The sequence below is a fragment of the Callithrix jacchus genome, chromosome 12 (genome assembly GCF_049354715.1).
Source record: "Callithrix jacchus isolate 240 chromosome 12, calJac240_pri, whole genome shotgun sequence".
NCBI classification, from domain to species: domain Eukaryota; kingdom Metazoa; phylum Chordata; class Mammalia; order Primates; family Cebidae; genus Callithrix; species Callithrix jacchus.
Window position 1 is genome coordinate 84,454,472 of NC_133513.1, and position 18,225 is coordinate 84,472,696.

Genomic DNA, 18,225 nt, shown 5'->3' on the forward strand with positions numbered 1-18,225 from the left:
AATAAGCAAGTGAAATTAATTTTAATATAATTTCTTTAATCCAATATAGACAATATATCACTTCAACAGGTAGGCATGATAAAACTTAATGAGCTATTTTACAGTTTTTATACTAAGTCTTCAAAACCTAGTGTGTATGTTATGCTTATAGCACATCTTAATGTGGACTAGCCACATTTCAAATGCTCTATTGTCTCATGTTGCCAGTGCTATTGCAGTGGACAATATATTGAGGTGTTGCTGTTCAGCAAGCAGGGATAGATCCCTTATAGTATTAGAGTAATTCTGGATGATATTTTCTTGATAAGATCAAATTTATCAGACACCAACTACTTTTAATCATCACTTTCCCCTGTGTCATTAAGCTCCATCAGACTCTGAAAAGTCTCCCTGCTTTGGCTGCCCCAGAAGGTGGCTCTCTGTGACAGTCTTATAATTGGCCCCTACTTTCCATTCTCTCTCTTTTCCATAGTAACAAAAATTTTAGCTGGACAGCTACCCAGAATAATACATTTTTCCTGGCAGCTAAGTGAAGCTATGGAACTACATGTTGGTCAATGAGATATAAACAGAAGTTCATGCAGCACCTTCTTAAAGAAATAGCTAGCATCACCTTTTGTCCTATTCAGTCTCCTTCCTCCTTCCCATTGGCTGGAATGAAAACCTGATGGCTAAAATTAGAGCCACCATATTGGACCATGAGATGACTGGGAAATGGAGGCCACAGAGTAGACGAGGAGCCAGTTTCTGGGGATGTCATGAAGAGCCCACTTCCTGACTTTAAAAGAGAAATACATTTCTACCATGTTGAAGTCAGTATTGCTTTTCCAGCTGTTGTAGCTGAACTTCAACCATTTCATGTTCCCACCCACTCATCCTTGCTTGTGAATATACAGCAGAAATCCCCAAGAAAGGAGCTAACAGATGTATTCTGCATTGTTAGCACAAAATAAAACTAATAAGAGCTAATTAGTATTGAGCCCACACTCTATCAGCAAGCAGCCTTATGTTAAGTGCTGCACATACCTCCTTTAATGCTCACAACAACCTTCACGTATAAAGAAGAAAATTTAAAACAGATTAAGTGACTTGTCCAAGATCACACGGCTAGAACATGTGAAGCCAGGATTTGAATCCAGGTCTAGATGACTCCATAAATGAAGTTCTTGGCTAGGTGTATTCTCATGGGTAGGCTGTGCATCATAAATCAGCAAGATAGAAGGGGGCACATATCCTTTTTTTTTTTAAGTCAGCAGAAGCTCTGAATTTAAACTTCACATCCTTCTCAACCAATCAGTACAAATGTGAGAATCAGCTGAGTTCTCACCACTCTGTAAGGTATTTTAGGGAATAAGGTCACATCATTTATAGCCAGTTTCCTAAAACTCAACTCCCTTTTGAGACCTTCTACACCTGTTCAGGTGTTCTATTCTTTTTGTCATTTTAGCACTCTGAGGATTAAAAATTGACATATTTAGGCTAAAACATCGTACTTAATAATGTATTTCTGATAGGCATATATTAAATATACATTATTTTAAGAATCATGGACTAGGTGTCATGGCTCACACCTGTAATCCCAATACTTTGGGAGGCCAAGGCAGGTGGAACACCTGAGGTCGGGAGTTCAAGACGAGCCTGATCAAGATGGAGAAACCTTGTCTCTACTAAAATTACAAAATTAGCCGGGCATGGTGGCTCATACCTATAATACCAGCTACTCAGAAAGCTGAGGGAGGAGAATCACTTGAACCTGAGAGGCGGAAGTTTCAGTGAGCCAGGATCACACCATTGTACTCCAGCCTAGGCAACAAGAGTGAAACACCGTCTCAGAAAAAAAAAAAAAAAAAAAGGAATCATAGAATCATTTTGTGCCCTGGCTTATGAGCAGGTCATCAACAGATATATCTGGGAGCTCTGTTACTCATTTCCAACAGTGCCACAAATAAAACTAGTAACAGCAAATAATTGTTGAGCACTTACTTTAACAGACCTTATTGTAAATATTTATCTACTTTTAAGCTTACAACCCAAAACATGAGTTCCCTCAATGTGGGGCTTGTGTTGTACTGGTCACTTCTGCATCACCATTTCTTATCACCTTACCTGGCAAATAGCAGGTCTGTGATAATGTCTTGTTGAATGAATGAACATGTGTCAGATACTCCTTAGGCCACTTCACATTCTCTCAGTCTTACCTGTCTCTTGTTCCAGCTGCTGCAGAGAACAGTACTACATTAGGCTCTGAGCAACTTCACATAGGTAAAAAGGGCATGCCTTACCTGCCTTTGGTGCTCCCTGTTTCTTGCTCTTGGGGTTCCCTTTTAACACAGAGGTCTGGGCACCCTGACATGTCCCCTGGCACCTCTGCATTTGCAAAATGAAAGTATGGAGAAGTTAACACTTAACAGGACAAACCTTTGACCAGTTGGAGACAGGAATCAATGAACAGATAGCTCTTTCTTCTCTTCAATGGACTATTCTGATACATAATTTATTTGGCTTCTTGGAAGACAGTTGTGATGGTCCCTTGGGATCAAACAATTAGCAGTGACCAACTTCGTAACATCCTCCTATTGACTCCCTCCCTCCCTGCCAGCCTCTCTTCCTTTGTCCCTTCATCCTGCTCTAATAGAAATAGCACAAACATGCTCTATCTCAGGCTTTTCATTCTGGAGATCTTAGATAAGACAAAGAAAGTGAATTTTTTGAATACCTTGTCTAAAAACATTATCCAGATGAATCATTAACCACTGGGTCATCTTACTTTAATTGCCAAATTCAAATCAAAAGAAATGATGTTTTGTTTTGTTTGCTGGACTGAGCTGGTTGCCTCCTGTTGCCGCAGAGGCTACTCACTTCATCCCAACTTCTTGACACTTTCACTCCTGGAGGTCATATTTCTCTAAGATCTTCCAGAAAAAAAAGTCTTAAAGCTGCCTTAGCCTTTTTTCCAGTCCAGATCTTAAAATTTTTCCTCCTCTTCCCCAATAATAACATGAGTGTAGATCCAGCTTGTCCCCAAAGCCTGCCTTACTTTGAAGCATCTGACTGTAAAGAATCTTCACCTATGCCTGTGATTTGTGGGCCTAAAGAAAACTATCCATCCTTGCAAATGTCTTCTGCTGAGATGCCTCACATAGAGACTGGACAGCCCTGATTCTTCCAGCAGTCCCAAAGGCAAACAACCCACTGCTGCAGAGAATAGTGCCACAAAAAAGGAAAACAAGGTCCCGGTCAAGAAACAGAAGACCAGAACTGTGTTCTCTTCCACCCAGCTGTGTGCACTCAATGGTAGAATTCAGAGACAGAAATGCCTCAGCCTTCAGCAGATGCAAGAACTTTCCAACATCCTGAACCTTAGCTACAAATAGACCAATATTGTGAAAATCCTTCCCACATTCCCTTAATCAAAAAGAAGTATGTAACTCTGCTTTCCAGATGAAGACCTGGTTCCAGAACCAGAGGATGAAATCTAAGAGGTGGCAGAAAAACAACTGGCCAAAGAATGGCAATGTTGTCACTCAGAAGGCCTCAGTACCTACCCGCCCCAGCCTCTCCTCTTCTACCACCAGAGGTGCCTGGTAAACACGACTGGGAACCTTCCAATGTGGAGCAACCAGACCTGGAGCAATTCAACATGGAGCAACCAGACCCGGAACATCCAGTCCTGGAGCAACCACTCCTGGAACACTCAGACCTGGTGCTCGCAGTCCTGGAGCAATTAGGCCTAGAACAGTCCCTTCTGTAACTGTGGAGAGGAATCTCTGTAGTCCTGCATGCAGTTCCAGCCAAATTGTCCTACCAGTGACTTGTAGGCTGCCTTGGAAACTGCTGGGGAAAGCGATAATGTAGTACAGCAGACCACTAGGTATTTTAGTACTCCACAAGCACTGGATTTATTCATAAACTACTCCACGAACATGCAACCTAAAGATATGGGAAAATGAGTGAAATTGATATTACTCAATTTCAGTCTGGGCACTGGCTAAATCCTTCCTCTCCCCTCTTCCCCTCTCTCATAGGGTTTTTCTTGTTTGGAAACCACGTGTTCTGGTTTCCATTATGCCTATCCAGTCAATCTGATAGAGGGTGGGGTATGGTTGGAGCCCAGTCAGAGAGGTTTCTTTCTTTTTTCCTATTGGATCTTCCTGGAGAAACATTTTAATAACCTTGGCTGCTAAGGACACCATGATAGAAGCTGTCTCTGGCTATAGATAACTAGAGCTAATGCTAGTTTGTATATCTTTAGGGTTTGGAATCTAACCTCAAGAGGAAGGGGAAAAAAGTACAAATTGGTGGTGGGGGGTAGGTGGAAAAGACATGATGGATGCCTTCTTCCGGAAATGCATAACCCATGACCATGGAAGCCAATGGTGGTTATCTCTATAGGCTACAGGGGTATGACACAAAGGCAGCTGGCCTCATCCAGTTCCTGCAAAGGCCTTATGTCTCCACAAGAAGCACTGCCTCTAAAGGATTCTTTGAGGGCAAGAGGATGTGATATTGCTGTGTCAGGGTTCATATCAGAACACTTAAAACAACTGTTTACAGTACATGGTGGCACAGGGATGCCTACAGCTAATGTCTGAAAATCACACAAATCTGGATATTTATTAATTTACTAAAACATGAAGAGGGGCTGAGAAAACAAACAACTAACAGTAATAATAAAATAACAGATGCCTTTTTTTCCCTAACATTTATTGAATATTTACTGTATACCAATAATATTTACTGTGTACCAGGGTTTAAACATTGTGTCTTCACAAAAGCCCTGTGATAATATTACTAGTTTACTTTACAGCTATCTGAAGGATTTCAAAGTTACTAACTTACCCAAGGCCTCACTGCTAGGAAATGGAAGATGGCATTCAACCTTCAGACTTCTTTTATATAGAAGAGAAATATATTTCTCTGTGTAAGCCAGTGCTGTATTGTTATATGTAGTTTCTGTTATATGTAGTGAAAACTGTTATGCTTACCTAATCACAAGAGATTTTGAATACTACTTTTGGTTCAGGTCCAGTCAAAAAACGGGAAATAGGCCAGGTGCAGTGGCTCATGCCTGTAATCCCAGCACTTTGGGAAGCTGAGCTAAGCAGATCATTTGAGGTCAGGAGTTCAAGACCAGCCTGGCCAACATGGCGAAACCCCATCTCTACTAAAAATACCAAAAAAAAAAAAAAATTAACTTGCGTGGTGGTGCACACCTGTAGTCCCAGCTACTCAGGAGGAAGCTGAGCACAAGAACTGCTTGAACCAGGAGGCAGAGGTTGCAGTGAGTTGAGATCGCACCACTGCACTCCAGCCTGGGCAACAGAGAAAGATCCTCCCTCAAAAAAGAAAACTAGGGAAATCAACCCTACTGGACATTCCAAACAGTTGTAATCATAAGATACTGAGTGTGCATCAGAGAAAGGAGAATCAATTACCATCCGAAAGACATATCACAGCAAAAAATAAGCCACACAAGAGTGTCTTAGAGTTCCAAGGCCTTTTATAGGAATAATGACTATTTTCTTCCTCTAACACTAAAACTGAAACATAAGAAGTGACAAATAGGAATGTACTAATTTTCAATAAGAATTTTAGAAAATAGTTATCATATTTCACTTAAGAGTCATTTATTAAGCCCAGGGGAGCTACAGAGATGTAAAGGTGAAGCCTTCCTCACAGGAAGGCACCCAAGGAGACAGCCTACGCAGTGTGCGGAGTGCTGCGGTCCAGAGAGCATGATCTAATGTTGAGAGAGGAAGGAAGACTTTCTGGAGGAGATGATACCAAGTGAATCCTAAAAGTTGATTAGGTGTCCTTGGGAAAATAAGTCTGGCTGAGGGATAGCAGGAGGGGCAGAGAGAGAAGCAGGGCATGCTGGGAGAACTTAAGATAGTAGGTATGGTAGGAAATTTAGGAAGGAGGGAGAAGAGTATGAAGGGGCCCAGTCACTGCAGTATAGAGAAACCACATCATGAAGACCAGGCACCAAGGTGACCAGACCACCTCGAAAGCTATTAAGAGCTGCAGAACACTTTTCAAGGGGGAGCAATGTGAGAATCATTGTCATTTAGAAAGATCTCTAAGGTGCTTTTCTTCAAGTGAGCTCTCCGACCCTTTCTGCTCTATGAATCAAGGAACTGGTACAATGTTAAAATAATAACTTGTCTGAGTCTAGACTGTTAGGAACCTGCAAATAACTCTTGCTTTCATTTGGGAAGCTAATTTAGCTCACCACATATTCATGCCTCATACTGTCCTTTTGGAACCTGCCTGGTGGCCATGCCTAAGTTGGGAAAAGAGATACCTACCTGCTATGTTCTAAATGTTTGTGTTTCCTCAAAATTCAATGTTAAAACCTAAGCCCCAGTGTGATGGTATTTCGAGGTGGGACCTTTGGGAAGTGATTAAGTCATGAGGGCACTACTCTCATGAATGGGATGGGTAAGGGACACCAGAGAGCTCCTACTCCTTATGCCAAGTGAGGACACAGCTAGAAGGCACCATCTGTGAACCAGGAAATGAACCTAAGCAGACACCGAATCTGCAGGTGCTTTGACATTGGACTTTCCAGCCTCCAGAACTATGAGAAATAAATTTCTGTTGTTTATCAGGCTCCAGTCTATGACATTCTGTTATAGCAGCCCGCATGGACTATAATAGTACCCTTTGTTTGGGATACCAATTGGAGTAGAAGCTGGGAGCAAAGACTAGAGCTGAGACACAATAAAGCCTTCCCTGAGTACCAAGTCTAAATCAAGACTTAGGATATAAGAGGACTCAGTGATAACATGATGTCAGCTAACTAAATGGCAGCAGAGGCTGAGGACCCATGGATACCCATGCTTACCCCCACCAGATGGTTCTTCCAAGGAAATTCTCTTTATATTTGAACATTATCTGCAGACTCCAGGGGGGCTTCCAGGGAATAGGACCTGTGTTAGACTCCCAGTGGCTCCTGGTGTAATAAAGCAACCCCTGCACCGTTCCTGGCCCTCTTCCACATACATTGACCAAAACTGGTGGGTCCCTCTTCAGTAACCCCATGCCTCTTTTTACATAGAGTAAGGTGCAACAAACCAGGTGCCAGGCAGGGACCAAGTCTGACCTTTTCACAATTACATCTCAGCACTTGATATAGCACCAAGTACATGGCAGGTACTCAAGAAATATTTATGAAATAGATGAACAAATGTACCAGTCAATGGTGCCTTTGCATATAGAATAATAGAAAATACATACCATGTTTACCATGTCTTCTACACATTTTACAAACATTTTATCCTTAAAGCAACATTATAAGAGAAGTACTATTATTCTTCCCCTTTTACAGATGAGAAAAGTTAGGCAAAGAGAAGTTTGTGACTTGCCAAAGGTCACACAGCTTAAAGCCTGAGTATCAACAAAATTTGTCAAATGAATAAATTCTAGCATTCATGGTTTCTTTACAATCCCATTATTTTCTCCATTTGAGGTAGCTGTGGGGTTTTTTGTTTTTGTTTGGTTCTCTCTCTCTCTCTCTCTCCCCCCCACCCATCTTATGGTGCTGAAGCTGTAGGTTTTAGTCGTTAACAGGGTGGCAATACTAAATTTGCACATGTTTTGGATGTGATTCCACACACTGGAAGAATGGAATGAGGCTCAGGTGAGAGAAAACCTTAAAAATCCTCCAATGCAGTCCCCTTACTCCTAGAATGAAACCCAAAGGCCTAGCCTTGGCCTGTGTGATGAGGCCTTCTATATTGCCTCTGTCTACATTTTGTGCCATGGTTCCCTCAGGTCCCTAAGGTCTCTGTCACACTAGCCAGCTTTCTGCTCTTCAAACAAGCCAGGCATGTTTCCCCTCAGGGGATACACCTCCTCTTTCCTCTGCCAGGAATACCGTGGGCTTTCTCTTGGCTGGATATCTTCTCACCATTCAGGTCTCAGCTTAAATGTTACTCCTTGGTAAGCCCCAATCTAAAGAACGATTCCCCAGCTCCCACCCCAAGTCCATCTGACCTGTCAATCTTTCTCTATCCCATTAACCTGCTTTCTTTTCTTCATAGTACTTATCACTAACTGAAATAATCGTTTTTGTTGGCTTGTTTGTCTCCTTATTTCTTTCCTCTTCCCACTTGAGAATTTAAGATCCATGAGCTCAATCAGGGATGTTGGCAGCATAGAGAAGGTGTGCAGTTCATATGTATTGAATAACAGATGATTCAACAAATTACTAATCTTTGCCAAGCACTGGCCATCACCAAGACAGATGAGGACAGGATTCTCAGATCTCCATGCACCCCATATCTCAGCACTGGAATCAGGCAGAATAAATTGCCCAGGCTTCTGGAGCTTCTGTGTCAAAACTCACTGAGGACATCTGATTGCCCCAAAGACAAGGCCCGCTTGCAAATCTGAGAGATTAAGTCAGGAAAGCTTGGGGAATGAGGGGGATAACTGAAATCAAACCAAAGAGAGGGTTTAGCACCACCATGGATGTTGGAAATCTGTGGCGCCACCTCCAAGAACCTGGAGAAAGAGTTGGTGCAGCCTCTAGTACCGACAGGGAGGGTTTCCTGTTGTTTTTGTTTGTGTTGTTGTCATTGTATGTTGTATAGCATAAGATTTCACATTTTTTTAAAAAATCCCTCCCATTTAAAAATATAGTTTGGAAACCATTTCTTTAGAGAATTTCTTCTGATTATATGCAGAGTACAAATGCTAGCAATTTTTTTTTACTTAAGTCTTTCTCAATAATCACAGTACAATTTTTAAATGTTGTCCTTCCCAGTTAGAAATTTGAAAACTTCAAGGCCAAGTGCCCTGCCTGCTTGGGTTTGGAGGCCCAGGGAGCTGAACACATTCAGCTGCCCCCTGTCCACCTATCTATCCTCACCAGGTGGTGGGTAAGGCTCATTGTCTGCTCCAGGAAAAACACATTAGAAATCTAGGGCGCTCTAATGTGCTACTTTGACGTGGGTAATTTTTTTTCCTGCAGGAAGAGAAACCAGGAATATAATTGCCCTAGAAATAACTCAATCAATGGGCATCCTACGCCCAAACCTCACCAGGTGCCCACGCTTATGAGGCATAAAGTAATGGCATGCTTGCCAGCAGTTAATGATGTTCACCAGCAGCTCATAGGCTTTGGGAAAATGTCTCCTCACAGCCATTGTCATGATTGGGAATGTTTTGCCAAAAATAAACGCCTTCCTCTCATTTGCACTTCATGCCTTAAAGCTCCCAAGGTGCCACTGCCCCTGCCACTGGGTGGAGAATGGCAGGGATTTTGCAGGAATGCTCCCCAGCAGCACAGGCCTAGAAACACAGAGCAGCCACCCACACACCTCTGCGTTGTGACTGCCGCCTCACTGCTGCTAGGAAAATAATTGGTGGTGCTGGAATGTGGCCAAGATTTAGCAGGGTGCAGAGCAGGCATCTAAATTGGGGTGCTGGTGCCAGCAGCAGAACTCTGGCCATGGGGTAGGAGCCAAGGTCACCACAAAGCTCAGTGTGACCCTGGAGGTGAAGACACCCCTGTCTGTGTCCTGGGTCCCACTCACTCAGCTTTCATGCCAGTTTTGTGCCACTCTTCCTACATATAAGGCCCTAGCTAGGGAAGCAGCAGGAAGATGTTAAGTGACACATGAATTCTGTAAGGTATGCAGGTGGCGACAGCATACCACCCACAAGTTGGATGGTGACAGTCACAGCTATATATAGGGAAAGAGATTACCACAGTCCTCTGCGGGTACTGCAAGTACTGGTATATGGGCCCTTTGCATTGCCCCTGGGAGCCTGTTAGCAATGTACAACTTGTTCCATGCCATTTGGACACACAATCACTTTTAACTTTAGCAGGAGGGAGAACGGAATCTGATGTTCAAAGGAAAGGAAAGAGCCACACCCTGGTGATCAGCTGAATGATTGACTGAACCCAACAACCAGTATGTCTGCAGCTTTTTTTGGGGGGTCACCCTCACCACCCTGCCCTTAGCCACTGAATTTTCATCCCAGAAGCCCAGCCACAGCCTTGTTCCTGAGATTGTGTGCCACTGAGGGCAAGGAGGGAGCGCTCCCTTGAGTGGAAGGTGTGAAGTGGAACCCCTATCACTCTCAGAAGCAGGGGCAGACATCCCATTTCACAATGGGATGCCAAGATGCCATCTGGCCAAGGACTCAGTTCACAAAGGGCCTTAAACTTAGAATTTTGAAATTATCATCAAAAGAACTTATAGCCTGACAAGTGTAAAAGAAAATGGCATTCAAGACAAAACTCAACAGTGTCAACCAGATGACACTGCTTGGAGTACATTAAAACAGTAACAACAATAGTAATAACTAACCCTTATATAGTGCAGACTGTTGTAAGAATCTAGGTACCTCTCTAAGGCCTACATTTAACCCCACAAGAACCCTATGAGGAGATACTTATATGCCTATTTTACAGATTGGAAACTGAGGTACAGAAAGACCACATCATGTGCCCAAGATCACATGGCTAATAAATGCTCTTCAGAATATGAACTCAGGCTGTCCAGGCTCCAGTGTCCCCATGCTTAATCACCATCCTCTGAAGTAATGATTTTCAAAAATAAATCCTTGCTAATAGCACAATCACACTGAAATGTTACTCACTAAAAGCATCTACCTCTTAGCATGAAAACACTTGACATTTCACCATTTTTTAACATCTCAGGAGTCTCTAAAAAGGCTTTAGGTCAGGCTAGCAGCAGCCTTTCTTCTTCACAAGGATTGCTCTTACTCAATAGAAAAGTAACACACAGGCCGGGCACAGTGGCTCATGCCTGTAATCCCAGCACTTTGGGAGGTCAAGGCAGAAGGATTACTTGAGTTAAGGAGTTTGAGACCACCCTGGGCAACATAGCAAGAACCCATCTCTACAAAAAAAAAAAAAGAAAAAATGTAATTAGCGTGGGGTGGTGGCATGCACTTGTAGTCCCAGCTACTCGAGGGACTGAGGCAGGAGGAGAGCTAGAGCTCAGGAGTTTGAGGCTGCAGTGAGCTATGATCATGTCACTGCACTCCAGCCTGGTCCATGGAGTGAGACTCTGTGTCAAATAAAGAAAAAATAAATAACACACTTCTGGAAAACAATCATAGAGCCCCATGTGTGAGCCTCCTCTATGCTAGAGGGGCACTCTTTACTTGGCTGTGTCAGGTCCTCAATTCAAAGCTCTCCAATTAGGGAACCCATAAGAGCTACTCTGTTCCCAGCAACATGATGCCAAAGCTCTCTGAGGGCTCAAGCCCTATCCTGGCCCCTCCAAAACCATGGCAGCATCAGCTGGGGAGGGAAGTGCAGGGCCCCTTAGCCAAGTTGCTGAGAGGTGTTGAACTATGATCCGAAGTATGCTGGAGGAAAACACTGTGTATAATTAGTATTCAATATATGGACAGTGAGATTTAATGACTCACAGCACAGCTGTTAACCCTCCCCAGGAAGGCACCACGCTAGGCACTGTCGAAACAGGAGCTGAATGAGACACACAAGGGCTCTGAAAGGAGTTAACGAACACAGGGACAAATCACTCCAGTACAGTTGGTTGGGAAAGTAGGTCATGGCATGGACAAGTGCCATGAGAACCTGGAGAAGGGAGTTTCCCATTTTGCAGCGAGAATTTGTAGTTTTCCAGTCAGTCTTTAAGGATGAGCAGGTGTTGACTCCGCTCAGCAGAGAATGCTAGAAGAAAGACAAAGGGAGGCTGTAGGAAGACAAGTGAAAGCCAGGCCCCAAATGCCATCCAATCTACAATAAGCCTCCTGCCTTTGAGCAAACTGGCCTGTTAATTAACTGATTTAATGAGCATTTACTGAGCACCTTCCATTTGACTCATAATACTTGAAAATTTGGGGGTGGGGAACTACCTGGATGACATGTGTTCATTGAGTCTGCAGAAGGCAAATACAATAGGTATTTGCTATTGTGGCTGCCTGCTGAAGTTTGGCAGAGAAGTCAGGGTAAAATGTTCTAGAAAGATAGAGCTAGGTATTTCTCAACTCTTGTAATGCATATTTATCTTCCAAAACTGAAGTCAGCAGAGGCCATAGGGAAATTGCAGAGTTGAGCACACTCACACCCTATCCACCCCTCCTTGAAGGTGGTGATAGCCACCGGGTTTTAGAGCATCTTCATCTTTAAGTTTCACTCCTGCTCTGACTCCTTGGATTATATCTGTTGGGTTGGCATCCTTTTTAGGACTGTCAGTAACAGATCCCACTCCCAGGGGGCCTTGGGGTGTGCCTGTTCCCATTAGAGCAGCTATGACCAGAGACAGATACCAACATGTGCAAGCACAGTGAGGCTTCTGCATCATCTTTAGGGACGTTGGATGCCAAACTGGCTCTTTGTTCTTTATCTCTTCATTGCTCCCAAATACTTTAGAAAAAAATCTGTTTGCATGGAGTATCTAGTTTATAATTTGATGATCAAAGAATTCTGAATCTCAAATGGGCCTCCTTTATTTACATTTTTAATATGTGTATTCTTTGAATACTCGTCTCTCCTATGCATCTGACTAACTCCTAGTCACCCTCCAGACCTCAGTGCAAATGTAACCTCCTCCAGGAAGTCTCCTTGGCACTACCACCATGCTCCAGTCAGAATTAAGGGCTGCTTATGTGGTCTTATACTTAAGATCTGGACTTCTCCTGCCTTTTCATAACACATTTAACTGTCATTTTATTTATCTGACTCCTGATGCCAAATTATAAAATTCTGTGATGGTGAATCTCCTTGTTATCATTGTATTCAATGTAAGGTATTCACGTGTAAGGAACATATTAGGTAGTCAGTAATTATTTGCTAAATTAACTTCTTGTTTAATCAATACTAATGCTTTAAATGACTACACATCAACAATAAGTAATTTCATTACTTCAAAATAGAGTATATTATGCTTTTTAAACTGTTTATATTTCTTTGGCAAGCCTAAGGATAGAAAAATATAGGTATCTCAGTCCTTCTGAAGGGCTGTGTAGAAATCCCAAATTTAGAAGTCACACAATTTAGGAGTTTGAATTAAAAAGCGCTATAATTCCTGGTCCCTACTTCCAACTGCTCGGGAAACTTTAAATCAGATTTCCAACAACATATGGTAGAGCTCGGTCCCTATTCCCTTCCTTAGTTCTCCCTTCAAACATTTATATCACATGGTTCACCCTCATTCAGGAAAAGGTATATAAATCTTGCTCTTGTGGCTGTCTGCTGAAGTTTGGCAGAGAAGTCAGGGTAAAATTGATTTATGGTATTAGTGAAGCAATAGAGTGTGTTAGTAGATCTCTGCCCCACGACATTTGGGATAGCCCTGATGAGGCTATGCCCTTTTTTATTCTTATTTTATTTTCTATCTCAATTTTAAAGATTGATACACCTTTAATGAATTGTTATCTACAATTCTGAACAATAAAAAGCTCAGCCTACACACTTCTCAGATTCTTAAAGTTTTCTCTTTAAATGCAAATTTAAAAGCTCTCAAGTCTTTGGGAGTGAAGGGTATAAAAAGGGAGCTCTTGAGGGAATTATAAGAAATGCATAATTTATAATAGTAATAACAGGATATTTCATGGGACTCTTTCTATCTTGGTGGTGGCTGAAGCCAACCAAGCAAAACTTGCAAGGGACATGGCTAGCCCAGTTTTATTACCCTTATTCCTCACATACCTCTGAGATATAAAAGGGTTTGGGTTGAAATATGATTGGAAATTGAAGTATTTCTTTACAAAAAGTTGTCAGAGAGTTATAGTCCTTTTCTCCCATCCTAATTAGAGGTCTTGACATGTGTTCATCGAGTCTGCAGAAGGCAGTGAACATGGTGGACTAGTCTGATGCATATTGGAAAAGCAGTATATTAGTCTGTTTTCACACTGTTGACAAAGATATACCTGAGACTGGGTAATTTATAAAGAAAAAGAGGTTTAACGGACTCACAGTTCCACATGGCTAGGGAGTCCTCACAATCATGGTGGAAGGAGAAAGTCACGTCTTACATGGAGGCAGACAAACAGAATGAGAGCCAAGGAAAAGGGGAAACCCCTTATAAAATTATCAGATCTCATGAGACTTATTCACTGCCAAGAGAACAGTATAGGGGAAACTGCTCCCCATGATTCAGTTATCTCCCACTGGGTCCCTCACACAACACATGAGAATTATGGGAGCTACAGTTCAAGATGAGATTTAGGTGGGGACACAGCCAAACCATCTCGACCAGAAAGTTTGCCGTGTCCCATCTCTGTGAGTTGTTTAGAGACAGGTAGAAGCATGTAGCACACCTCCAGCTGTTAAACCTCTCCTCTCCCCCTACTCAGCTCTCCCATCTGCTTTTAGAAACCAGCCAAGAGATCACTCAGTATCCACACAGATTACCAAAGAACAGAAGGCAGATTCCATGTCAAAACAGATAGCACAGGTGACATAGTCAAAAGATCCTAGCAGTTAGGAGATGGGGGTTCTGGCCCTACCACTAACTGTGGTGACCTGGGGTAGACCTCTTCACCTTTCTGCACCTCCATTCCCTTTCTGATCTCCTTTTTCTCTATTTAAGCCTATTGTTTGACTCCTTCTTAACTTAATATGGTTTGTAATTATTTGATTTATCAATTTTTCTTTTTACTTGCTCTTAGTCTGTGCTCTCCACTGGAATATAAGCCCCTTTGGGCAATCTGAATATCCCATTGAATACCCAGCACTTGGTACATTGTCATCAGTCAGTAAATATTCATTTAAACTAATGAATGAATAAATTGATATCAAATGATCTAGTTTGAATATTCTATAACTTTCATGTATTAAAGCAAAAACAAAAACAAGCAAACATATATAAAAGAAGATGAGCTTGCTTCTGTAGTTCCCAGGGAAGAAATGAGTCAATGGATGACTAAGTGAACATTTCCTATTCACCAGCCCCTCCTTATAACACTTTGTTAGGATCATAGAGAACAATTTATTATTTTTTATATCTTTATGTCTAACATAACGTGAGTAATTGTGAGTATAGAAATTGGAAAGTCTTTCTTCTCTTTCTGGCACTTTCTTGTCCTTCCTAGCATTTCTCACCTGATTTGATAAATTGTTTTAATCAACACTTATGTACATGGACTAGCCTACTCACCAAGTATAGGCTAGTTTCTCCATTTCCATTACACATTTGCTCCTTGGAATTTTTGCACTATTTCCACCCAGTCTTAGCATTAATCCCAGAGAATTTAAGATCAAATTGGAACTGAAAAGTACAAAAATTCTTAATAGAGTCCTTCAGACGAGTCTAATTTTTGTGTTAGCAGAAATCATCTGGGCAAATTCACTATAGTGACTGCCATTAGCCACTGTTTCTCAGTGTAATACTAATATTTAATTAAGACTATGCTGATGGTTGGTCAGTGACACTGGTCTCCATCCTCATGACACTCCACAGCCATTGAATGGGCATCCAATCAGGCAATCCCAAGCTAGTGGACCAATCACAGATCATTGCAGCTTATTTCTCCCACATACACACACTCCTTTATTTGGTGGCTTTGGCTGGAGTTTTCATCTTCTTTTTCCAATCAGCTAAGATGATGTATCTGATACTTGTGGTTCATAGTTGCTCCTGACAGAGAAGTAAAGAGCTTAGTTTCCTTGAAATGTCTTTTACATAAAGATATAAATTTGATCCTCTGTTCTGGCCTTCTGAGAACTTCTGGCTAAAGCAAAAACATTTATGTGACATCACTTGTTTATGGCAAAAGTTAAACCAAACAACTGATACTTTTGTTCAGAGCTTTGCCCTATGTGGTCAAACTGCCAAGCCTAAGCTTCTTTCCCATTTCCTTCATTCTTTCTTCACCCTACTCAGGTCAAACCATGCTTTGTTCCTCCTACAAGCTTCATGCTTTCCGGAATCCTTGCCTCCTGAATAGTCAGTCCTGAAGGCTCAACTCATCTGCTGCCTCCTCCATAAAACTGTCTTAGATCACCCTAATGGAAGTAATCTGAACCCCCATAGCACTCTTGCCTCTTTTATAGGACTTTTCTTTCTCTACCTTATCTTACAGCTTTTTTACAAAATTGTTTGTCTCCTATATGAACAACAAATTACCTCTATGCAGGAACCATCTCTTCTTCAACTTTATGTCTCACAAAGTGATCAGTATTATTGTTTGGTTGGATGATGTATTAGTTCTCACGGTGCTACCCTAGAGTGGCTAATTTATAAAGGAAAGAGGTTTAATTGACTCACAATTCCACATTGCTTGGGAGGCCTCACAATCATGGTGGAAAGCAAAGGAGGAGCAAAGTCACATCTTAACATGACAGCAGACAAGAGAGCGCATGCAAGGGAATACCCCTTTATAAAACCATCAGGGCCAGGCACAGTGGTTCAGGCCTATAATCCCAACACTCCAGGAGGCTGAGGCAGGTGGATCATTTGAGGCCAGGAGATGGAGACCATCCTGGCCAACAAGGTGAAACCCCGTCTCTACTGAAAATACAAAAATTAGCTGAGTGTGGTGGCACACACCTGTAGTTCCAGCTACTCCAGAGGCTGAGGCAGGAGAATCACTTGAACCCAGAGGCGGATGTTGCAGTGAACTGAGATCATGCCACTGCAGTCCGGCCTAGCAACAGAGCAAGACTCTGTCTCAATAAAAGAAAATAGACATTAGACTTAGCAGCTATCCAACCGTAGGCTCACAAGAGGTAACAAAAGGCTATTTTGAAAAAGCTTGGGAATCCATAACAGAGACTGTGTGGTAGTGATTTACCCTAGATGTCCTCCAAGCAGCTCAATAATCCATTTTGATTTTATCATCCACAAACATCTAGATCCATCCTGAACTTTTTACCTCTTTACTGTTTCATTCTATTTTACTATTGCTGACTTAATACTTCGTTTAAATTCATTCACAAAGTCTCAAGCTTTTCCTTTGTATGAGTGGGAATTCTTATCCCATCAATGTATGCTCTTCTGAGACTTGCTCCTTTCCCTTCAGCACTTAGTTCTCCCCTGGACTTTTCCCAGCCCCAATTATGTCATTCCTGAGATGGGTGCTCACCAATGCCAGCAACCCTAGTTTTGTTGCCAGTGCCCATTGCCAGGATCTGCCCACATATTCCCTCTGCCAAGAGCAACCCCTTCTCTGCCTGCCCCTGCAGGCCCAGGAAGGCCACAGCCCCAGTGCCTGCCCCTTTGCAGAATGGACGCCTCTCATTCATAGCGCCTTGCTGTGCCCAGGTTTTGTAGTTTGCAGAGCTCTTTTATAGACATTTTCTTATTTGATACATACATCTTCAGAAGTAGGCAAGATAGATATGAGTTTTCTCATGACGTACAAAACAGTAGTTCAAATTAATTAATTTATTAAATAAGTTGCCCAATGGCATAAAGCTACTAGTTGCAGATGCAGGAATTCAACTTGGGTCTCCTGAGTTATACCTGCCCAACCATCCCCTTTCTTTAACCCCAAGACTGCATGCTCTATCTCTTAATATCTGCCGCAGATCTCTTTCTTGTCTTGGTGCAAACCTTGAATTCAGAACACTGGAAGGTCCTGGTAAGTAGCACTTCCTCCAGAGTCTCAGTTCTATGAGACCCACGCCTGGGAGGCTGACCTTTCCCCATACTTTTCTCCACCTGGCCCCTGGCTTCCCACAGGGAAAGGGGTGATCAGACCATTTCTAACTTGCTACTGTTCCTCTGAATAGTGGCATCTCAGTGTAAGTTCCAGTTTCTGCTCAGCACTAAGCCATGCCTCTAACAATGCTCAATAGATGTTTGGCAAATTGATAGAAACCCTGCTGTCTGTGTATTTCCTGACTCACTGCTTCACATTGCCCTCTGACTCACGTATTCTTTGAGACTTGATTTTAGGGCAAGTTTCTGACAAGCAATATCAACCCTTCCGATTTAGAGACTCCAATATGACCATTTCTTACTATTATCAGCATTCTTTTCAAAGGGTACTTATACTGAATATTGGAGCCCCCCCACTTTATCCAGTAGTGTGATTAAGGCTATGATGGAGCTAATGGGACCCAAAGCTTCTTAGTCCAAATGGATTGAGGGTGGAAAAGAAGAAAAATGGGGCTGGTAGATTTCCAAGAAGAAAGTGCCTGAGCCAGTTCTTAAAAGTGAGCAGAACTAACCAAGAAGGAGGACAGAGGGGGACATTCTAGGCAAGAAATGTGGCATATGCAAAGACACAGAGTGTGAGAGATTATGGTGCATTGAAGAACTATTA

The 18,225-nt window shown here is 42.3% G+C and overlaps 1 protein-coding gene and 1 pseudogene across 1 annotated transcript in view; both read left to right on the forward strand.

The window, feature by feature from the left end:
- Positions 1–18,225, forward strand: part of LOC144578709 (uncharacterized) — a 141,898-nt gene that overhangs the window by 32,217 nt on the left and 91,456 nt on the right. The window lies entirely within an intron of this gene.
- LOC100414201 (homeobox protein NANOG-like) lies at positions 2,878–4,092 on the forward strand (annotated as a pseudogene).